General features: G+C 43.9%; 12 non-coding genes across 12 annotated transcripts; all 12 read right to left on the bottom strand.

The window, feature by feature from the left end:
• Positions 1–8,219: 8,219 nt before the first annotated feature.
• On the bottom strand, positions 8,220–8,308 carry trnar-ucg (transfer RNA arginine (anticodon UCG)). The gene is given in 2 exon segments: positions 8,220–8,255; positions 8,272–8,308. It is a non-coding gene; the product is annotated as a tRNA-Arg (tRNA).
• A 1,923-nt stretch (positions 8,309–10,231) lies between these two features.
• Positions 10,232–10,313, bottom strand: trnas-gcu (transfer RNA serine (anticodon GCU)). Its single transcript has one exon. It is a non-coding gene; the product is annotated as a tRNA-Ser (tRNA).
• A 244-nt stretch (positions 10,314–10,557) lies between these two features.
• Positions 10,558–10,646, bottom strand: trnar-ucg (transfer RNA arginine (anticodon UCG)). The gene is given in 2 exon segments: positions 10,558–10,593; positions 10,610–10,646. It is a non-coding gene; the product is annotated as a tRNA-Arg (tRNA).
• Positions 10,647–12,582: 1,936 nt separating this feature from the next.
• On the bottom strand, positions 12,583–12,664 carry trnas-gcu (transfer RNA serine (anticodon GCU)). The gene has a single exon. It is a non-coding gene; the product is annotated as a tRNA-Ser (tRNA).
• Positions 12,665–12,907: 243 nt separating this feature from the next.
• On the bottom strand, positions 12,908–12,996 carry trnar-ucg (transfer RNA arginine (anticodon UCG)). The gene is given in 2 exon segments: positions 12,908–12,943; positions 12,960–12,996. It is a non-coding gene; the product is annotated as a tRNA-Arg (tRNA).
• Positions 12,997–14,932: 1,936 nt separating this feature from the next.
• Positions 14,933–15,014, bottom strand: trnas-gcu (transfer RNA serine (anticodon GCU)). The gene has a single exon. It is a non-coding gene; the product is annotated as a tRNA-Ser (tRNA).
• Positions 15,015–15,258: 244 nt separating this feature from the next.
• Positions 15,259–15,347, bottom strand: trnar-ucg (transfer RNA arginine (anticodon UCG)). The gene is given in 2 exon segments: positions 15,259–15,294; positions 15,311–15,347. It is a non-coding gene; the product is annotated as a tRNA-Arg (tRNA).
• Positions 15,348–17,284: 1,937 nt separating this feature from the next.
• Positions 17,285–17,366, bottom strand: trnas-gcu (transfer RNA serine (anticodon GCU)). Its single transcript has one exon. It is a non-coding gene; the product is annotated as a tRNA-Ser (tRNA).
• Positions 17,367–17,609: 243 nt separating this feature from the next.
• On the bottom strand, positions 17,610–17,698 carry trnar-acg (transfer RNA arginine (anticodon ACG)). Its single transcript is given in 2 exon segments — positions 17,610–17,645; positions 17,662–17,698. It is a non-coding gene; the product is annotated as a tRNA-Arg (tRNA).
• Positions 17,699–19,633: 1,935 nt separating this feature from the next.
• trnar-ucu (transfer RNA arginine (anticodon UCU)) lies at positions 19,634–19,715 on the bottom strand. The gene has a single exon. It is a non-coding gene; the product is annotated as a tRNA-Arg (tRNA).
• Positions 19,716–19,959: 244 nt separating this feature from the next.
• trnar-ucg (transfer RNA arginine (anticodon UCG)) lies at positions 19,960–20,048 on the bottom strand. Its single transcript is given in 2 exon segments — positions 19,960–19,995; positions 20,012–20,048. It is a non-coding gene; the product is annotated as a tRNA-Arg (tRNA).
• A 1,936-nt stretch (positions 20,049–21,984) lies between these two features.
• trnas-gcu (transfer RNA serine (anticodon GCU)) lies at positions 21,985–22,066 on the bottom strand. Its single transcript has one exon. It is a non-coding gene; the product is annotated as a tRNA-Ser (tRNA).
• Positions 22,067–23,289: the final 1,223 nt, after the last annotated feature.

Raw genomic sequence — 23,289 nt, forward strand, 5'->3', positions numbered from 1 at the left:
TGGCCAGTCAGTTAGGTCGAAAAGAGGGAATGGCAATCAATCCAGAGAAGTGTGAGCTAATGCAATTGGGGAGGTACAACAAGATTCTCAAAATAGCAGGATAGTGAGAGGTGTGGAGGAACAGAGGGACCTTCGAGTGTATGCCCTCAGATCCTTAAAGTTAGAGAACAGGTCGATTAATTAGTACAAATGGCATATGGAATCCTTTACTTTTTAGATAAGGGATAGAATGTAAGCGCAAGAAAGTTACGGTACAACTGCAAAACAACAGTTAGGGCACAGCTAGAGTGCTGCTCCAGTTCTGGTTACTACATTACAGGAAATATTTGATAGCACTCGAGAGGCTACAGAGGATATTACGAGGATGTTGCATCGACTGCAAAATTGAAGCTATGAGGAAAGATTGGATGAACTGTGTTTTACTTTGTTTGGAACTGGGGAGGCTGATGAAAGATTGAATTGAAGTGCATGAAATATGAGAGCCCTAGATAGAATTGGGTAGCAAGGATATTAGAAAGCACATTTGCCTTAGCAGAGGGGTCAAAAACCAGGCGCATCGAAGCAAAGTAGTTGGTATCATGATTAGAGAGGAGTTGTGGGGAATACATTTATCCAGATGATGATGGGTGTCTGGAACTCAGTTGCTGAAAGGATGGAGACGCAGAAACCACCACCACTATTTATGAGGTTCTTGGATGTGCACTTAAAGAACCGTATCCTACAGGGCTACGGACTTCGTGTTGGGTGTTGGATTCGGCTGGTTAGCTATTTGTCAGCGGGCAGAGACACAATGGCACAAATGGTTTCCCTCGGTGTCGTATTATTTCTATTATTCTATGACGAGAAAGAGTTAGAGGGATTCAGAGATCTTGTAATGGAATTCCAGAGAAAAGGGCCCAGGAAGCTGATTGGTTGCGTGATTATAATCAGGGATGCACAACGAGACAGGATTGGAGGAGTGAAGATATGTCACGGGGTTATGGAGCTGGAGGAGATGACAGATATGGAGGGGCGAAGTCATGGAGCGATTTGGAAGCAAGGATGAGATTTTATAATCCTATGAGTTTCTTAACCGGGAGCCAATTTAGGTCAGCGAGCACAGGGGCGATGGGTGAACGGGCTTGGTGCCAGTTAGGAGACAGGCAGTCAATTTTTTGGATGAGCACAAGTTTACATAGCGTAGAACGTGGGTGGCCAGCCAGGAGTGCATTGGAATAGTCCAGTCCAGAGGCAACACATGCATGGATAAGGATTTCAGCAGTAGCTGCGCAGAGGCAAGTGTTAAGATGGCTGATGTGACGCACGTGGGATACTCCATAGCTCAGTGGTAAAAGGTTGGCTGCCTGTGAGGACGGGTTTGATTGCATGCAGTCAGCGGTTTAGATTAATGGACTGTTGTTTAAGTTATGGGATTGAGGAGGATTTGCAAGGAAGTCAAGAAGCCAAGAAACTTCCTGACGGCAGCAGAGGAAGCGTACGGAATGCAGATTAACTTTGGAATTTTAGTTTCTCAATCAGTGAAATGTTCACAGCCGTTAATTTGTTTGGAGTGCAATGAATGTGTCCAGTTTTGGTCTGCGAAGCTCAGGAAGCATAGAGAGGGAGCAAGGAAAGTTCACCAGACTGATTCCTGGGATGTTGGGATTGTTCGATGAGGAGAGATTGAGTAGACTAGGAATATATTCGCTCAAGTTTAGAAAAATGAGAAGGCAACTCATTGAAATAGACAACATTCTGACAGTGCTTGACAGCATAAATGCAGAGAGGAGGTTTATTCTGTCTTGGGAGTCTAGAACCAGGGGACACTGTCTCAGAATAAAAGATCTGCTCTTTAGGACTGAAACGAGGAGAAACATTTTCACTCAGAGGGTGCTGAATCTTTTTGAATTAGATACCCCAGAGGGCTGTGGAGGCTCAGTCTTTGAATATATTCATGACAGCGATCGATAGATTTTGGGATATTAATGGCATCAAGGAATATGGGACAAAGCAGGACAGTAGGGTTGAGGTAGAAAATCAGCCATGACCTCATTGAATGGCGCAGCAAGCTCGAGGGGCCGAATGGCAAATCCTGCTTCTAATACTTATGTCTTTTTGAAAGAAACAGAAATAAAAACTATCACGGTGTTTCATCATTAATAGTTGCCCTTAGACCCAAACCTCATCCTCGCTCACCCTGGCCCATCAGCGAACATCAGCCCACAGATTCCAAGACTTTCACTGATCTTACCCTCCTCTGCGGATCGTCCCACACGGCCGCCAACCGCATAGTTCCCCAACCCCGCAGAGCCAAGTAAAACCATCGTTTCAACCTTTTTCGTGCCCCACGGAACTGATGAATCCCTGTCTCCACTCTATTTTTCTCCCCTTGAGCCGGCTGTTCCCACATTGTGGGATATGTGGAATAGCGTGATGCAATAAAGCAGAATCGGCATTGTTTTCTGAAAGGGAAATCATGCCTGACAAATTTGCTGGAGTGCTTTGAGGATGTAAGTAGCAGGTGAATATGGAGGAAGCAGTGCATGTGGTGTAATTAGACTTCGAAAAGGCATTCGATAAATTGCCACATAATAGGTTACTGCAAAAGATAGAAGCTCATAGGTTTGGGAGTAATGTATTAACATTGGCTAAATAACAAAAAACAGAGAGTCGGAATAAATGGGGTGCCGCAGGATCTCGGCTTTTGGGTCCTCAACTATTTACAATCTGTATTAATGTCTTGGATGAAAGGACCGAGTGTAATTTAGCCAAATGTGTTGAATATACAAAGATAGATGGAAAAGCACATTGTGAGGAGGACATAAAACATCTGCAAAGTGAGATAGACAGGCTAATGAGTGGGTAAACATTTGGCAGACGGCGAATCATGTGCGATATTGTGAGGTTATCCACTTTGGCAGAAAAAATAGGAAACCAAATTAAATTTTAAATTGAGAAAAGTTGCGAATGCTGCAGTACAGAAAGACTTGGGGAGCCTTGTGCATGAAGCAAAAAAATATTCTTATGCAGGTGCTGCAATTAATCAGGAGCAAAAATGGAATGTTGGCCTTTATTGCAAGGGGGATAGAGTGTAAAAGCAGAGAAGTCCCGCTACAAATTTACAGATTATTAGTGAGGCTTCACCAGGAGTACTGCATGCAGTTTTGGTACCTGTAGTTATGAGGGATATATTTGCATTGGAGTCTGTTCAGAGAAGGCTCACTAGAATGATTTCGGAGATGAGAAGGTTGACCTATGCAGATAGGTTGGGTAGGTGTGGGCCAGTATTCATTGCAGTTTCAGGGGAATGAGCGGTGATGATATCGAAACTTGTGAGATAATGAGGGGGCTCGAAAAGGTGGATGCACAGAGGATATTTCCACTCATAGGGGAAATTAAAACGATGGGACGTAGTCTCAGAATAAAGAGCCGCCCATATAAAACTGAGATTATAATGTTTTTCACTCAGAGGGTTGTAAATCTATGGAATTCTCTGTTCTAGATAACTTTGAAGGTTGGGTCATCAAATATATTTCAGGTGGGGATGGACATATTTTTGAACAATAAGGGTTATGGTGTGCGGGATGGGAAGAAGAGCTTAGTCCATGATCAGATGAGCCGTTATCAAATACAATGACAGAGTGAGCTCGAGCGGCCAAATGGCTTACTTCTCTTATTTTTTATGGTTTCATGTTCTTATCATATAAAACGATAATTTGATACCAAACCACAGAAGGAGAAATTAGACTAGATGAGCAAAAGCTTGGTCACAGAGCTAGGTTAAAAAGCGTCCTAAAGTCGTGGGGAGAGGAGGAGAGGTTTGAGAAGGAATTCCAGAGATGAGGGTTAAGGCAGCTGAAGGAATGTCCAGCGATTGTTGAACGATTATAATCAGGGATATTCAAGATGGCTGAATTAGAAGAGTTCCTATATCTCCAGTGGTTATGGGGATGGAGGAGATTAATGGCATTGGGAGGGGCGGGATCATAACGGAGATGTGAAAACAACAATGGCAATTTTGAAATCCAAGAATTGCTTCAGCGCGAGCCAATATCGGTGAGCGAGCATCAGGGTGCTGGGTAAATGGGATTGATGGGAATTTGGATACAGCCAGAGAGTTTTGGAACGACCTCAAGTTTACGTAGGGTAAATCGTGGGAGGCCAGTAAGGAGAGCGTTGGAGTGGACAAGTAAGATAACGAAGGCATGGTCAGGATTTCAGCAGCCGATTGGTGAAGGTAATGGCAGTGGCGGTCGAAATAGCGAATGGGGGACACTCCTCAAGGAGACAGCTCGCGAGCAAAAGTTTGGCACCGAAGTGGGAGGGAGTTGGTGAAATGCAGTCAACGGCATAGATTAAGAGCCTCAGCTATAGTTTAATTTAATGGAATTATGAGCTTTTCTGTGGAGGACAAGAGGCAACGAAGTTACCTGAGTGCAGCAGAAAAGCAGGAAAGGAGGACGAGAGGAAACGCTTGCATTGTATTTGGTCTCCCGGACTTCTCATATTTCAATAAGTGAATGGTTCACATCCGCTGTTGGAGTGTAAATAATGGAAGTGATATAAATATTATCAGGGCTTTAATCTCTCATTAGATGAATGTTAAGTGCAGATGCGATGTGACTTAAATAATAAGGTGTGTGATTCTTATATAAATCAGAATGTTATCGGAAGTTTGCAGGTTCGCGTCTTGCCCTGGATGCATTATACACTTGTTAATTCTATTTTAACTTTATAAAACCAAACCTCATGCCAAATCATTAGCTTGATGAACAGTTGGCGAACAGCGGTGTACATAAAAGGTAATATTTCACGAATCTCCAGAAAAATATATTCCACTGAGGAAGAAACGGCGAAAGAGAAAAGATGGCCTTCCGTGGATAACAAAAGAAATAAAGGACGGAATCCAATTAAAAACAAGGACAGACAATGTGGCCAAAACTGGTGGGAGGCTGAAGATTGGGAAGCGTTTAAAAGCCAACAATTGTTGACAAAAAATGATTAAGAATGGGAACATAGACTAGATGCACGAAAGATAAAAACAGATAGCAAGAGTTTCTGTCGCTATATAAACATTAAAATCGTGGCTAGTTTAAATCTTGGTCCCTAATAGGACGAGACCGGGGAGTTAATAATGGGAAACATGGAGATGGCAGAAACTCTGAAAAAATATTTTCTATTAATCTTTACGTGAGAGGACACGAATAATATTCCAACAATGGATAGTCAAGGGGCCAGTAGGTCACGCGGCCGTTGCCAGCACCATCCATTGTGTTGTTGTGTATATTGCGAGCAAATTCGGGACAACTGCAATATCAAGGAGTGGATTTTGGAAAAGATGAGCATATTTCGAGTCAATGAACAGATGCACTGCGATCTGGGTGCGCACCGGCGCAGGCAAGCCCAATATAAATTAGAACACAACAGTTTAACAATTCGGTTATTGCAGCTGAAATCATACTCCTTCTCAAACTATGCAGGATGACCCGGGTTTTTGAGAAAATCCGTTATAACGGGAAAGATTATGAACCGGAACTGACAACAAGCCCATTTAAACAGACAAAGAATGATCCGGGACTGCAAGGACATCCCTTTGACCCAGATGCAGAATAACCCTTGACTGACAGCAGTTCCCTTTTTTTCAAGAATAAAGTCAGATTTCGATCATCCCTGAAGGCATTTGTGCATAGGGGCTCAGGACCACGCGGGGCAGAGACTGTTATTGAAGCCACAGGTGATAGACAGGCAGGAAGGAGGGAGGGACGTAAAACCAGCCCAGTCTGAAATATATAATTATTTAACATTTTAAGAAAATAAATGCATTTAAATTGTATTTAAAAAAAAATTAATTTGAGTTGTTTTAAATAAATAAATAATTGATTCATAATCTATGTATTTTTTGATTGAACGAAGGCTGTGTGACTAGAAGAATTCCATTGGAAATGAGGGGTGCAGTCAATAAATACCCAAACACAGTAAGCCCATGGTGGAAGACAAGCCATGAGGGAAGATGTGGGCTACAAGGGCGATGTTTTAAAGTCGGGTGTGTCTTTCTGCTGGATCTGACAGCAGCTGCTTGTGCTGTGAAAGAGGTCAAATGTAAGAGAGCCCAGCGCAGGCAGAACAGAAAAAGCATATTTATTTTATAATTTAAAAATTTGGGATTATATATAAATATGCACATATATATATACATGTATAAACAAAGTCAGTCAGTCAGACATGTCTTGTCTTGGATTGATTTAATTTGAATTTGAAAATAAGTATGGAGGATGTCATCATGTCACACAGCCCACACGCAAGCCCTGCCTAAAATCGCTATATTTCTAACTTGTGTATTTTCCATTCTTTCAGATGTGGAATAGCAAAATCCCACAGCAGTTTCATCTACCGTCAGAGAGTCCGCGAAGGAGTGGCCAATCAAATCAGTATGGTTTCAAGTTGCATGTAATGCATTTTTTTCACTTGACAGTAAGATCGCACAGCACGTTTGCACACACTCTAGCTTACACAAACAAACAAACAAAATAAAATTCCTTAATCTCCAAAGGCAGGTTTTGAAATTTGAAATTGGAAATTCGGGACAGACAGCACATCCCTTTTAAACAGACACAGAATGATGAGGGTCTGATAGCACACCATTTTAAAGAGACAGAGAATGGTCTCGGACAGAGAGCACATCCCCTTAAAAGGGACACGGAAATAGAATGAATAAAAACAGATAAATATGCAAAACTCGGCAGGTCGTGCAGATTTCGTGGAGGAAGAATCCGTTTTCACGAACTGTCGGATAATCATTCCGATATTTCAAAAAAAGTTAAAGATTACAGATGTTTTCAACAAAAATAGCGCCTGGAAAAAATACGCAGCGAGAAAGGTCAAATGGGAACGTCTGTGATACAGTGGAACGCAGGAGTGATTAAATAATAAATGGCACAATGGAGAAAGGCAAAGTGGGTGGTAATCGGGCAATAACGTAACAAAGGATGGTCCAGAGGAGGTGTTCGTGGGAACAGCAGAACCATTACCAGACAATGGGAGCGGTGCTTATCATCCGATACGTTGAACCTAATGTTGAGGCCAGAAGACGAGAACATGCCTACAAGAAAGGGTGTCACCGCCTTTTAATCAGACCAGGCAGCTTTGCCAGCCCGGATTGATTTCCTGTCCGCTTTGAATTCGGCAGCCAAGGGACGAATTCATAAGGCAGCTTCTCTCATCTTTTCAGCTCGAGAGAAACAGGACGCACTCATATTCAGGGCAGAGGTGCAGATTGACGCTGAATGTATGCTTATCCCAATTGAGGTGAATTTATTCGTACAGACAGGAAGATGTACTGATCAAGTATTGGCCGGAACCAAACAAGGGTTTAGGTGATGCAACGAGGCACAGAGCCGAATACCTCTGAGATATTTTAACTCTACTCACTTTGGCGGGTTTCACTTTGCTCTGAGATTTGGATGCTGATGGAACATCGTCGTAAAATCACACGTTTTAACGTGAAATACGTCTGTTTTCTAACATGTCGAGCGGCTGTTAGAAGCGGAAATTTGAGTAAAACATGGCGGGGATCGTCCGGGATTTGGCCCGTGACCTCTCGCATTTCAAATGTGATTATTCCGAAGCGAGAATCATACCCGTGGACCAACGAGCCGCCGACAGTGAAAAGCGCAGCTCTCAGATTCTGACGTTGGTGAGAAACGATATTCGGCCGATCGTGCTTGTGCTGTCCCTCAGTGACCAATCTAATTCGTGCCCCTCGCCATTGTCCTGCAACTGTTCTCCTTTTAACGAATATAATATTAATTTGAGACATGACATGAGGTAAGTGCAGCATCCCTGTCATTCAAAGGGGAATTTGGCGATGAGATCAAATGTGAATGTCAAAACTTGGTCAAGGTGCAATCCAACAACGACGAGAATGGGATGCGAACCCATGCGTGCAGAGCACAATGAATTAGCAGTCCATCGCCTTAACCTCTCGGTGACCTCGTCTCTGCGAAAACACATCGTCAGCCATTCAATCTCCTGCTTTTTGTATCCAAACAGAAATAATGTGCAAGAAAGTCCACTTCACAGCTTGCTCTGCGCGTCCATGCAGATCGACAATGATGAAAACTTGCCATGAGATTCTTCAAGCAAACAGCCTTCCTTCACTTCAGGTGAGTGACTGGAAGAGATGGTTGGTTTCTCGGCAGAATCACAACAAAGAATATAAAATTTCACGTAGCGAGCTAAGTTGACCGCGGCAGGACGCGAACCTGCAATCTTCTGATAACTTTGCGGTTGTATCCGAAGTCAGACGCCTTATCCATTAGGCCACGCGGCCGCTGCCAGGACCGTTCATTGTGTTGTTGTGTATATTGCGAGCAAATTCGGGGCAACTGCAATATCAAGGAGTGGATTTAGGAAAAGATGAGCATATTTCGAGTGAATGAACAGATGCACTGCGATTTGGGTGCGCACCGGAGCAGGCAACCCTAATGTAAATGGGAACACTATAGTTTAACAATAGCTGAAATCATAATCCTTCTCAAACAATACAGGGTGACCCGGGATTATGAGAAAATCCGTTTTAAAGGGAAAGATTATGAACCGGAAATGACAACCAGCCCATTTAAACAGACACAGAATGATCCGGTATTGCAAAGACATCCCTTTTACCCAGATGCAGAATGACCCTTGACTGACAGCAGTTCTCTTTTAAAAGAATAAAGTGAGATTTCGATCATCACTGAAACAATTGTGCAGTGGGGCTCAGGACCACGCGGCGCAGAGACTGTTATTGAAGCCACAGGTGATAGACAGGCAGGAAGGAAGGAGTGAGGGACGTAACACCAGCCCAGTCTGAAACACACAAACAAATTAAAATTCCTTAACCTCCAAAGGCAGGTTTTGAAATTTGAAATTGGAATTCCGGGACAGACAGCACATCCCTTTTAAACAGACACAGAATGATGAGGGTCTGATAGCACACCATTTTAAAGAGACAGAGATGATCTCGGACAGACAGCAAATCCCCTTAAAAGGGACACGGAAATAGAATGAATAAAAACAGATAAATATGTAAATCTCGGCAGGTCGTGCAGATTTTCTGGAGAAAGAATCCGGTTTCACGTTCTGTCGGATAATCAATCCGATATTACAGGAAAAAGTTAAAGATTACAGATGTTTTCAACAAAAATAGCGCCTTGAAAAAATATGCAGCGAGAAAGTTCAAATGGGAACGTCTGTGATACAGCGGAACGCAGGAGTGATTAAACAATACATGGCACAATGGAGAAAGGCAAAGTGGGTGGTAATCGGGCAATAACGTAACAAAGGATGGTCCAGAGGAGGTGTTAGTGGGAACAGCAGAACCATTACCAGACAATGGGAGCGGTGCTTATCATCCGATACGCTGAACCTAATTTTGAGGCCAGAAGACGAGAACATGCCTACAATATAGGGTATCACCGCCTTTTAATCAGACCAGGCAGCTTTGCCAGACCGGATTGGTTTCCTGTCCGCTTTGAATTCGGCAACCAAGGGACGAATTCAAAAGGCAGCTTCTCTCATCTTTTCAGCTCTAGAGACACAGGACGCACTCATATTCAGGGCAGAGGTGGAGATTGACGCTGAATGTATGCTTATCCCAATTGAGGTGAACTTATGCGTACAGACAGGAAGATATACTGATCAAGTATCGGCCGGAACGAAACAAGGCTTTAGGTTATCCAACGAGTCACAGAGCCGAGTACCTCTGAGATATTATAACTTTACTCAGTTTGGCGGGTTTCACTTTGCTCTGGGATTTGGATGCTAAGGGAACATCGGCGTAAACTCACACGTTTTAACGTGAAATATGTCTGTTTTCTCACATGTCGAGCGGCTGTTAGAAGCGAAACTTTGAGTAAAACATGGTGGTGCTCGTCCGGGATTTGGCCCGTGACCTCTTGCATTTCAAATGTGATCATTCCGAAGGGAGAATCATAAACGTGGACCAACGAGTCGCCGACAGTGAAAAGCGCAGCTCTCAGATTCTGACGGTGGTGAGAAATGATATTATGGCCCATCGTGCATGTGTTGTCTCTCAGATACCTATCTAATTAGTGCCCCTCGCCATTGTACTGCAACTGTTCTCCTTTTGACGAATATATTATTAATTTGAGACATGACCTGAGGAAAGTACAGCATCCCTGTAAGTAAAAGGGGAATTTGGCGATGAGGTTAAATGTGAATGTCAAAAAGTGGTTAAGCTGCAAGCCAACGACGACGAGAATTGGATTCGAACCCATGCGTGCAGAGCACAATGGATTAGCAGTCCATCGCCTTAACCTCTCGGCCACCTCGTCTCTGCTATAAGACATCGTCAGCCATTCAATCTCCTGCTTTTTGTATCCAAACAGAAATAATGTGCAAGAAAGTCCACTTCACAGCTTGCTCTGCCCGTGCATGCAGATCGACAATGATGAAATCTTGCCATGAGATTCTTTCAGCAAACAGCCTTCCTTCACTTCAGGTGAGTGACTGGAAGAGATGGTTGGTTTCTCAGCAGAATCACAACAAAGAATATAAAATTTCAGTAGCGAGCTAATTTGACCAAGGCAGGACTCGAACCTGCAATCTTCTGATAACTTTGCGGTTGTAATCGAAGTCAGACGCCTTATCCATTAGGCCACGCGGCCGCTGCCAGCACAATTCATTGTGTTGTTGTGTATATTGCGAGCAAATTCGGAGCAACTGCAATATCAAGGAGTGGATTTAGGAAAAGATGAACATATTTCGAGTGAATGAACAGATGCACTGCGATCTGGGTGCGCACCGGCGCAGGCAACCCCAATGTAAATTGGAACACTATAGTTTAACAATTCGGTCATTGCAGCTGAAATCATATTCCTTCTCAAACAATACAGGATGACCCGGGTTTACGAGAAAATCCGTTTTAAAGGGAAAGATTATGAACCGGAACTGACACCCAGCCCATTTAAACAGACGCAGAATGATCCGGGATTGCAAGGACATCCCTTTTACCCTGATGCAGAATGACCCTTGACTGACAGCAGTTCCCTTTTCAAAGAATAAAGTGAGATTTCGATCATCCCTGAAGGCAATTGTGCAGTGGAGCTGAGGACCACTCGGCGCAGAGACTGTTATTGAAGCCACAGTTGATAGACAGGCAGGAAGGAAGGAGGGAGGGACGTAAAACCAGCCCAGTCTGAAACACACAAACAAACTAAAATTCCTTAACCTCCAAAGGCAGGTTTTGAAATTTGAAATTGGAAATCTGGGACAGACAGCACATCCCTTTTAAACAGACACAGAATGATGAGGGTTTGAGAGCACACCATTTTACAGAGACAGAGAATGATCTCGGACAGACAGCAAATCCCCTTAAAAGGGACACGGAAATAGAATGAATAAAAACAGATAAATATGTAAATCTCGGCAGGTCATGCAGATTTTCTGGAGGAAGAATCCGGTTTCACGTTCTGTCGGATAATCAATCTGATATTACAGGAAAAAGTTAAAGATTACAGATGTTTTCAACAAAAATAGCGCCTTGAAAAAATATGCAGCGAGAAAGTTCAAATGGGAACGTCTGTGATACAGCGGAACGCAGGAGTGATTAAACAATACATGGCACAATGGAGAAAGGCAAAGTGGGTGGTAATCAGGCAATAATGTAACAAAGGATGGTCCAGAGGAGGTGTTAGTGGGAACAGCAGAACCATTACCAGACAATGGGAGCGGTGCTTATCATCCGATACGTTGAACCTAATGTTGAGGCCAGAAGACGAGAACATGCCTACAATATAGGGTATCACCGCCTTTTAATCAGACCAGGCAGCTTTGCCAGACCGGATTGATTTCCTGTCCGCTTTGAATTCGGCAACCAAGGGACGAATTCAAAAGGCAGCTTCTCTCATCTTTTCAGCTCTAGAGACACAGGACGCACTCATATTCAGGGCAGAGGTGGAGATTGACGCTGAATGTATGCTTATCCCAATTGAGGTGAACTTATGCGTACAGACAGGAAGATATACTGATCAAGTATCGGCCGGAACGAAACAAGGCTTTAGGTTATCCAACGAGTCACAGAGCCGAGTACCTCTGAGATATTTTAACTTTACTCAGTTTGGCGGGTTTCACTTTGCTCTGGGATTTGGATGCTAAGGGAACATCGGCGTAAACTCACACGTTTTAACGTGAAATATGTCTGTTTTCTCACATGTCGAGCGGCTGTTAGAAGCGAAACTTTGAGTAAAACATGGTGGTGCTCGTCCGGGATTTGGCCCGTGACCTCTTGCATTTCAAATGTGATCATTCCGAAGGGAGAATCATAACCGTGGACCAACGAGTCGCCGACAGTGAAAAGCGCAGCTCTCAGATTCTGACGGTGGTGAGAAATGATATTATGGCCCATCGTGCATGTGTTGTCTCTCAGATACCTATCTAATTAGTGCCCCTCGCCATTGTACTGCAACTGTTCTCCTTTTGACGAATATATTATTAATTTGAGACATGACCTGAGGAAAGTACAGCATCCCTGTAAGTAAAAGGGGAATTTGGCGATGAGGTTAAATGTGAATGTCAAAAAGTGGTTAAGCTGCAAGCCAACGACGACGAGAATTGGATTCGAACCCATGCGTGCAGAGCACAATGGATTAGCAGTCCATCGCATTAACCTCTCGGCCACCTCGTCTCTGCTATAAGACATCGTCAGCCATTCAATCTCCTGCTTTTTGTATCCAAACAGAAATAATGTGCAAGAAAGTCCACTTCACAGCTTGCATGCCCGTGCATGCAGATCGACAATGATGAAATCTTGCCATGAGATTCTTTCAGCAAACAGCCTTCCTTCACTTCAGGTGAGTGACTGGAAGAGATGGTTGGTTTCTCAGCATAATCACAACAAAGAATATAAAATTTCAATAGCGAGCCAATTTGACCACGGCAGGACTCGAACCTGCAATCTTCTGATAACTTTGCGGTTGTAATCGAAGTCAGACGCCTTATCCATTAGGCCACGCGGCCGCTGCCAGCACCATTCATTGTGTTGTTGTGTATATTGCGAGCAAATTCGGGACAACTGCAATATCAAGGAGTGGATTTAGGAAAAGATGAACATATTTCGAGTGAATGAACAGATGCACTGCGATCTGGGTGCGCACCGGCGCAGGCAACACCAATGTAAATTGGAACACTGTAGTTTAACAATTCGGTCATTGCAGCTGAAATCATACTCCCTCTGAAACAATACAGGATGACCCGGGTTTACGAGAAAATCCGTTTTAAAGGGAAAGATTATGAACCGGAACTGACACCCAGCCCATTTAAACAGACGCAGAATGATCCGGGATTGCAAGGACATCCCTTTTACCCAGATGCAGAATGACCCTTGACTGACAGCAGTTCCCTTTTCAAAGAATAAAGTGAGATTTCGATCATCCCTGAAGGCAATTGTGCAGTGGGGCTGAGGACCACTCGGCGCAGAGACTGTTATTGAAGCCACAGTTGATAGACAGGCAGGAAGGAAGGAGGGAGGGACGTAAAACCAGCCCAGTCTGAAACACACAAACAAACTAAAATTCCTTAACCTCCAAAGGCAGGTTTTGAAATTTGAAATTGGAAATCCGGGACAGACAGCACATCCCTTTTAAACAGACAGAGAATGATGAGGGTTTGAGAGCACACCATTTTACAGAGACAGAGAATGATCTCGGACAGACAGCAAATCCCCTTAAAAGGGACACTGAAATAGAATGAATAAAAACAGATAAATATGTAAATCTCGGCAGGTCGTGCAGATTTTCTGGAGGAAGAATCCGGTTTCACGTTCTGTCGGATAATCAATCCGATATTACAGGAAAAAGTTAAAGATTACAGATGTTTTCAACAAAAATAGCGCCTTGAAAAAATATGCAGCGAGAAAGTTCAAATGGGAACGTCTGTGATACAGCGGAACGCAGGAGTGATTAAACAATACATGGCACAATGGAGAAAGGCAAAGTGGGTGGTAATCGGGCAATAATGTAACAAAGGATGGTCCAGAGGAGGTGTTAGTGGGAACAGCAGAACCATTACCAGACAATGGGAGCGGTGCTTATCATCCGATACGTTGAACCTAATGTTGAGGCCAGAAGACGAGAACATGCCTACAATATAGGGTATCACCGCCTTTTAATCAGACCAGGCAGCTTTGCCAGACCGGATTGATTTCCTGTCCGCTTTGAATTCGGCAACCAAGGGACGAATTCAAAAGGCAGCTTCTCTCATCTTTTCAGCTCTAGAGACACAGGACGCACTCATATTCAGGGCAGAGGTGGAGATTGACGCTGAATGTATGCTTATCCCAATTGAGGTGAACTTATGCGTACAGACAGGAAGATATACTGATCAAGTATCGGCCGGAACGAAACAAGGCTTTAGGTTATCCAACGAGTCACAGAGCCGAGTACCTCTGAGATATTTTAACTTTACTCAGTTTGGCGGGTTTCACTTTGCTCTGGGATTTGGATGCTAAGGGAACATCGGCGTAAACTCACACGTTTTAACGTGAAATATGTCTGTTTTCTCACATGTCGAGCGGCTGTTAGAAACGAAACTTTGAGTAAAACATGGTGGTGCTCGTCCGGGATTTGGCCCGTGACCTCTTGCATTTCAAATGTGATCATTCCGAAGGGAGAATCATAACCGTGGACCAACGAGTCGCCGACAGTGAAAAGCGCAGCTCTCAGATTCTGACGGTGGTGAGAAATGATATTATGGCCCATCGTGCATGTGTTGTCTCTCAGATACCTATCTAATTAGTGCCCCTCGCCATTGTACTGCAACTGTTCTCCTTTTGACGAATATATTATTAATTTGAGACATGACCTGAGGAAAGTACAGCATCCCTGTAAGTAAAAGGGGAATTTGGCGATGAGGTTAAATGTGAATGTCAAAAAGTGGTTAAGCTGCAAGCCAACGACGACGAGAATTGGATTCGAACCCATGCGTGCAGAGCACAATGGATTAGCAGTCCATCGCCTTAACCTCTCGGCCACCTCGTCTCTGCTATAAGACATCGTCAGCCATTCAATCTCCTGCTTTTTGTATCCAAACAGAAATAATGTGCAAGAAAGTCCACTTCACAGCTTGCTCTGCCCGTGCATGCAGATCGACAATGATGAAATCTTGCCATGAGATTCTTTCAGCAAACAGCCTTCCTTCACTTCAGGTGAGTGACTGGAAGAGATGGTTGGTTTCTCAGCAGAATCACAACAAAGAATATAAAATTTCAGTAGCGAGCTAATTTGACCAAGGCAGGACTCGAACCTGCAATCTTCTGATAACTTTGCGGTTGTAATCGAAGTCAGACGCCTTATCCATTAGGCCACGCGGCCGCTGCCAGCACAATTCATTGTGTTGTTGTGTATATTGCGAGCAAATTCGGAGCAACTGCAATATCAAGGAGTGGATTTAGGAAAAGATGAACATATTTCGAGTGAATGAACAGATGCACTGCGATCTGGGTGCGCACCGGCGCAGGCAACCCCAATGTAAATTGGAACACTATAGTTTAACAATTCGGTCATTGCAGCTGAAATCATATTCCTTCTCAAACAATACAGGATGACCCGGGTTTACGAGAAAATCCGTTTTAAAGGGAAAGATTATGAACCGGAACTGACACCCAGCCCATTTAAACAGACGCAGAATGATCCGGGATTGCAAGGACATCCCTTTTACCCTGATGCAGAATGACCCTTGACTGACAGCAGTTCCCTTTTCAAAGAATAAAGTGAGATTTCGATCATCCCTGAAGGCAATTGTGCAGTGGAGCTGAGGACCACTCGGCGCAGAGACTGTTATTGAAGCCACAGTTGATAGACAGGCAGGAAGGAAGGAGGGAGGGACGTAAAACCAGCCCAGTCTGAAACACACAAACAAACTAAAATTCCTTAACCTCCAAAGGCAGGTTTTGAAATTTGAAATTGGAAATCTGGGACAGACAGCACATCCCTTTTAAACAGACACAGAATGATGAGGGTTTGAGAGCACACCATTGTACAGAGACAGAGAATGATCTCGGACAGACAGCAAATCCCCTTAAAAGGGACACGGAAATAGAATGAATAAAAACAGATAAATATGTAAATCTCGGCAGGTCATGCAGATTTTCTGGAGGAAGAATCCGGTTTCACGTTCTGTCGGATAATCAATCCGATATTACAGGAAAAAGTTAAAGATTACAGATGTTTTCAACAAAAATAGCGCCTTGAAAAAATATGCAGCGAGAAAGTTCAAATGGGAACGTCTGTGATACAGCGGAACGCAGGAGTGATTAAACAATACATGGCACAATGGAGAAAGGCAAAGTGGGTGGTAATCGGGCAATAATGTAACAAAGGATGGTCCAGAGGAGGTGTTAGTGGGAACAGCAGAACCATTACCAGACAATGGGAGCGGTGCTTATCATCCGATACGTTGAACCTAATGTTGAGGCCAGAAGACGAGAACATGCCTACAATATAGGGTATCACCGCCTTTTAATCAGACCAGGCAGCTTTGCCAGACCGGATTGATTTCCTGTCCGCTTTGAATTCGGCAAACCAAGGGACGAATTCAAAAGGCAGCTTCTCTCATCTTTTCAGCTCTAGAGACACAGGACGCACTCATATTCAGGGCAGAGGTGGAGATTGACGCTGAATGTATGCTTATCCCAATTGAGGTGAACTTATGCGTACAGACAGGAAGATATACTGATCAAGTATCGGCCGGAACGAAACAAGGCTTTAGGTTATCCAACGAGTCACAGAGCCGAGTACCTCTGAGATATTTTAACTTTACTCAGTTTGGCGGGTTTCACTTTGCTCTGGGATTTGGATGCTAAGGGAACATCGGCGTAAACTCACACGTTTTAACGTGAAATATGTCTGTTTTCTCACATGTCGAGCGGCTGTTAGAAGCGAAACTTTGAGTAAAACATGGTGGTGCTCGTCCGGGATTTGGCCCGTGACCTCTTGCATTTCAAATGTGATCATTCCGAAGGGAGAATCATAACCGTGGACCAACGAGTCGCCGACAGTGAAAAGCGCAGCTCTCAGATTCTGACGGTGGTGAGAAATGATATTATGGCCCATCGTGCATGTGTTGTCTCTCAGATACCTATCTAATTAGTGCCCCTCGCCATTGTACTGCAACTGTTCTCCTTTTGACGAATATATTATTAATTTGAGACATGACCTGAGGAAAGTACAGCATCCCTGTAAGTAAAAGGGGAATTTGGCGATGAGGTTAAATGTGAATGTCAAAAAGTGGTTAAGCTGCAAGCCAACGACGACGAGAATTGGATTCGAACCCATGCGTGCAGAGCACAATGGATTAGCAGTCCATCGCCTTAACCTCTCGGCCACCTCGTCTCTGCTATAAGACATCGTCAGCCATTCAATCTCCTGCTTTTTGTATCCAAACAGAAATAATGTGCAAGAAAGTCGACTTCACAGCTTGCATGCCCGTGCATGCAGATCGACAATGATGAAATCTTGCCATGAGATTCTTTCAGCAAACAGCCTTCCTTCACTTCAGGTGAGTGACTGGAAGAGATGGTTGGTTTCTCAGCAGAATCACAACAAAGAATATAAAATTTCAGTAGCGAGCTAATTTGACCACGGCAGGACTCGAACTTGCAATCTTCTGATAACTTTGCAGTTGTAATCGTAGTCAGACGCCTTATCCATTAGGCCACGCGGCCGCTGCCAGCACCATTCATTGTGTTGTTGTGTATATTGCGAGCAAATTCGGGGCAACTGCAATATCAAGGAGTGGATTTCGGAAAAGATGAACATATTTCGAGTGAATGAACAGATGCACTGCGATCTGGGTGCGCACCGGCGCAGGCAACCCCAATGTAAATTGGAACACTGTAGTTTAACAATTCGGTCATTGCAGCTGAAATCATACTCCTTCTGAAACAATACAGGATGACCCGGGTTTACGAGAAAATCCGTTTTAAAGGGAAAGATTATGAACCGGAACTGACACCCAGCCCATTTAAACAGACGCAGAATGATCCGGGATTGCAAGGACATCCCTTTTACCCAGATGCAGAATGACCCTTGACTGACAGCAGTTCCCTTTTCAAAGAATAAAGTGAGATTTCGATCATCCCTGAAGGCAATTGTGCAGTGGGGCTGAGGACCACTCGGCGCAGAGACTGTTATTGAAGCCACAGTTGATAGACAGGCAGGAAGGAAGGGGGAGGGACGTAAAACCAGCCCAGTCTGAAACACACAAACAAACTAAAATTCCTTAACCTCCAAAGGCAGGTTTTGAAATTTGAAATTGGAAATCTGGGACAGACAGCACATCCCTTTTAAACAGACACAGAATGATGAGGGTTTGAGAGCACACCATTTTACAGAGACAGAGAATGATCTCGGACAGACAGCAAATCGCCTTAAAAGAGACACGGAAATAGAATGAATTAAAAACAGATAAATATGTAAAACTCGGCAGGTCGTGCAAATTTTGTGGAGGAAGAATCCGGTTTCACGTTCTGTCGGATAATCATTCCGATATTTCAGGGAAAAGTTAAAGATTACAGATGTTTTCAACAAAAGTAGCGCCTGGAAAAAATAGGCAGCGAGAAAGGACAAATGGGAACGTCTGTGATACAGCGGAACGCAGGAGTGATTAAACAATACATGGCACAATGGAGAAAGGCAAAGTGGGTGGTAATCGGGCAATAACGTAACAAAGGATGGTCCAGAGGAGGTGTTAGTGGGAACAGCAGAACCATTACCAGACAATGGGAGCGGTGCTTATCATCCGATACGTTGAACCTAATGTTGAGGCCAGAAGACGAGAACATGCCTACAATATAGGGTATCACCCCCTTTTAATCAGACCAGGCAGCTTTGCCAGAGCGGATTGATTTCCTGTCCGCTTTGAATTCGGCAACCAAGGGACGAATTCAAAAGGCAGCTTCTCTCATCATTTCAGCTCTAGAGACACAGGACGCACTCATATTCAGGGCAGAGGTGGAGATTGACGCTGAATGTATGCTTATCCCAATTGAGGTGAACTTATGCGTACAGACAGGAAGATATACTGATCAAGTATCGGCCGGAACGAAACAAGGCTTTAGGTTATCCAACGAGTCACAGAGCCGAGTACCTCTGAGATATTTTAACTTTACGCAGTTTGGCGGGTTTCACTTTGCTCTGGGATTTGGATGCTAAGGGAGTATCGGCGTAAACTCACACGTTTTAACGTGAAATATGTCTGTTTTCTCAAATGTCGAGCGGCTGTTAGAAGCGAAACTTTGAGTAAAACATGGTGGTGCTCGTCCGGGATTTGGCCCGTGACCTCTTGCATTTCAAATGTGATCATTCCGAAGGGAGAATCATAACCGTGGACCAACGAGTCGCCGACAGTGAAAAGCGCAGCTCTCAGATTCTGACGGTGGTGAGAAATGATATTATGGCCCATCGTGCATGTGTTGTCTCTCAGATATTATCTAATTAGTGCCCCTCGCCATTGTACTGCAACTGTTCTCCTTTTGACGAATATATTATTAATTTGAGACATGACATGAAGAAAGTACAGCATCCCTGCAAGTAAAATGGGAATTTGGCGATGAGGTTAAATGTGAATGTCAAAAAGTGGTAAAGCTGCAAGCCAACGACGACGAGAATGGCATTCGAACCCTTGCGTGCAGAGCACAATGGATTAGAAGTCCATCGCCTTAACCTCTCGGCCACCTCGTCTCTGCTATAAGACATCGTCAGCCATTCAATCTCCTGCTTTTTGTATCCAAACAGAAATAATGTGCAAGAAAGTCCACTTCACAGCTTGCTCTGCCCGTGCATGCAGATCGACAATGATGAAAACTTGCCATGAGATTCTTTCAGCAAACAGCCTTCCTTCACTTCAGGTGAGTCACTGGAAATGATGGTTGGTTTCTCAGCAGAATCACAACAAAGAATATAAAATTTCAGTAGCGAGCTAATTTGACCACGGCAGGACTCGAACCTGCAACCTTCTGATAACTTTGCAGTTGTAATCGAAGTCAGACGCCTTATCCATTAGGCCACGCGGCCGCTGCCAGCACCATTCATTGTGTTGTTGTGTATATTGCGAGCAAATCAGGGGCAACTGCAATATCAAGGAGTGGATTTAGGAAAAGATGAACATATTTCGAGTGAATGAACAGATGCACTGCGATCTGGGTGCGCACCGGCGCAGGCAACCCCAATGTAAATTGGAACACTATAGTTTAACAATTCGGTCATTGCAGCTGAAATCATACTCCTTCTGAAACAATACAGGATGACCCGGGTTTACGAGAAAATCCGTTTTAAAGGGAAAGATTATGAACCGGAACTGACACCCAGCCCATTTAAACAGACGCAGAATGATCCGGGATTGCAAGGACATCCCTTTTACCCAGATGCAGAATGACCCTTGACTGACAGCAGTTCCCTTTTCAAAGAATAAAGTGAGATTTCGATCATCCCTGAAGGCAATTGTGCAGTGGGGCTGAGGACCACTCGGCGCAGAGACTGTTATTGAAGCCACAGTTGATAGACAGGCAGGAAGGAAGGAGGGAGGGACGTAAAACCAGCCCAGTCTGAAACACACAAACAAACTAAAATTCCTTAACCTCCAAAGGCAGGTTTTGAAATTTGAAATTGGAAATCCGGGACAGACAGCACATCCCTTTTAAACAGACAGAGAATGATGAGGGTTTGAGAGCACACCATTTTACAGAGACAGAGAATGATCTCGGACAGACAGCAAATCCCCTTAAAAGGGACACTGAAATAGAATGAATAAAAACAGATAAATATGTAAATCTCGGCAGGTCGTGCAGATTTTCTGGAGGAAGAATCCGGTTTCACGTTCTGTCGGATAATCAATCCGATATTACAGGAAAAAGTTAAAGATTACAGATGTTTTCAACAAAAATAGCGCCTTGAAAAAATATGCAGCGAGAAAGTTCAAATGGGAACGTCTGTGATACAGCGGAACGCATGAGTGATTAAACAATACATGGCACAATGGAGAAAGGCATAGTGGGTGGTAATCGGGCAATAACGTAACAAAGGATGGTCCAGAGGAGGTGTTAGTGGGAACAGCAGAACCATTACCAGACAATGGGAGCGGTGCTTATCATCCGATACGTTGAACCTAATGTTGAGGCCAGAAGACGAGAACATGCCTACAATATAGGGTATCACCGCCTTTTAATCAGACCAGGCAGCTTTGCCAGACCGGATTGATTTCCTGTCCGCTTTGAATTCGGCAACCAAGGGACGAATTCAAAAGGCAGCTTCTCTCATCTTTTCAGCTCTAGAGACACAGGACGCACTCATATTCAGGGCAGAGGTGGAGATTGACGCTGAATGTATGCTTATCCCAATTGAGGTGAACTTATGCGTACAGACAGGAAGATATACTGATCAAGTATCGGCCGGAACGAAACAAGGCTTTAGGTTATCCAACGAGTCACAGAGCCGAGTACCTCTGAGATATTTTAACTTTACTCAGTTTGGCGGGTTTCACTTTGCTCTGGGATTTGGATGCTAAGGGAACATCGGCGTAAACTCACACGTTTTAACGTGAAATATGTCTGTTTTCTCACATGTCGAGCGGCTGTTAGAAGCGAAACTTTGAGTAAAACATGGTGGTGCTCGTCCGGGATTTGGCCCGTGACCTCTTGCATTTCAAATGAGATCATTCCGAAGGGAGAATCATAACCGTGGACCAACGAGTCGCCGACAGTGAAAAGCGGAGCTCTCAGATTCTGACGGTGGTGAGAAATGATATTATGGCCCATCGTGCATGTGTTGTCTCTCAGATACCGATCTAATTAGTGCCCCTCGCCATTGTACTGCAACTCTTCTCCTTTTGACGAATATATTATTAATTTGAGACATGACATGAAGAAAGTACAGCATCCCTGTAAGTAAAAGGGGAATTTGGCGATGAGGTTAAATGTGAATGTCAAAAAGTGGTAAAGCTGCAAGCCAACGACGACGAGAATGGGATTCGAACCCATGCGTGCAGAGTACAATGGATTAGCAGTCCATCGCCTTAACCTCTCGGCCACCTCGTCTCTGCTATAAGACATCGTCAGCCATTCAATCTCCTGCTTTTTGTATCCAAACAGAAATAATGTGCAAGAAAGTCCACTTCACAGCTTGCTCTGCCCGTGCATGCAGATCGACAATGATGAAAACTTGCCATGAGATTCTTTCAGCAAACAGCCTTCCTTCACTTCAGGTGAGTGACTGGAAGAGATGGTTGGTTTCTCAGCAGAATCACAACAAAGAATATAAAATTTCAGTAGCGAGCTAATTTGACCACGGCAGGACTCGAACCTGCAATTTTCTGATAACTTTGAAGTTATAATCGAAGTCAGACGCTTTATCCATTAGGACACGCGGCCGCTGCCAGCGCCATTCATTGTGTTGTTGTGTATATTGCGAGCAAATTCGGGGCAACTGCAATATCAAGGAGTGGATTTAGGAAAAGATGAACATATTTCGAGTGAATGAACAGATGCACTGCGATCTGGGTGCGCACCGGCGCAGGCAACCCCAATGTAAATTGGAACACTATAGTTTAACAATTCGGTCATTGCAGCTGAAATCATATTCCTTCTCAAACAATACAGGATGACCCGGGTTTACGAGAAAATCCGTTTTAAAGGGAAAGATTATGAACCGGAACTGACACCCAGCCCATTTAAACAGACGCAGAATGATCCGGGATTGCAAGGACATCCCTTTTACCCTGATGCAGAATGACCCTTGACTGACAGCAGTTCCCTTTTCAAAGAATAAAGTGAGATTTCGATCATCCCTGAAGGCAATTGTGCAGTGGAGCTGAGGACCACTCGGCGCAGAGACTGTTATTGAAGCCACAGTTGATAGACAGGCAGGAAGGAAGGAGGGAGGGACGTAAAACCAGCCCAGTCTGAAACACACAAACAAACTAAAATTCCTTAACCTCCAAAGGCAGGTTTTGAAATTTGAAATTGGAAATCTGGGACAGACAGCACATCCCTTTTAAACAGACACAGAATGATGAGGGTTTGAGAGCACACCATTTTACAGAGACAGAGAATGATCTCGGACAGACAGCAAATCCCCTTAAAAGGGACACGGAAATAGAATGAATAAAAACAGATAAATATGTAAATCTCGGCAGGTCATGCAGATTTTCTGGAGGAAGAATCCGGTTTCACGTTCTGTCGGATAATCAATCTGATATTACAGGAAAAAGTTAAAGATTACAGATGTTTTCAACAAAAATAGCGCCTTGAAAAAATATGCA

This window comes from Pristiophorus japonicus, unplaced genomic scaffold, assembly GCF_044704955.1.
Source record: "Pristiophorus japonicus isolate sPriJap1 unplaced genomic scaffold, sPriJap1.hap1 HAP1_SCAFFOLD_511, whole genome shotgun sequence".
Lineage (NCBI taxonomy): Eukaryota > Metazoa > Chordata > Chondrichthyes > Pristiophoridae > Pristiophorus > Pristiophorus japonicus.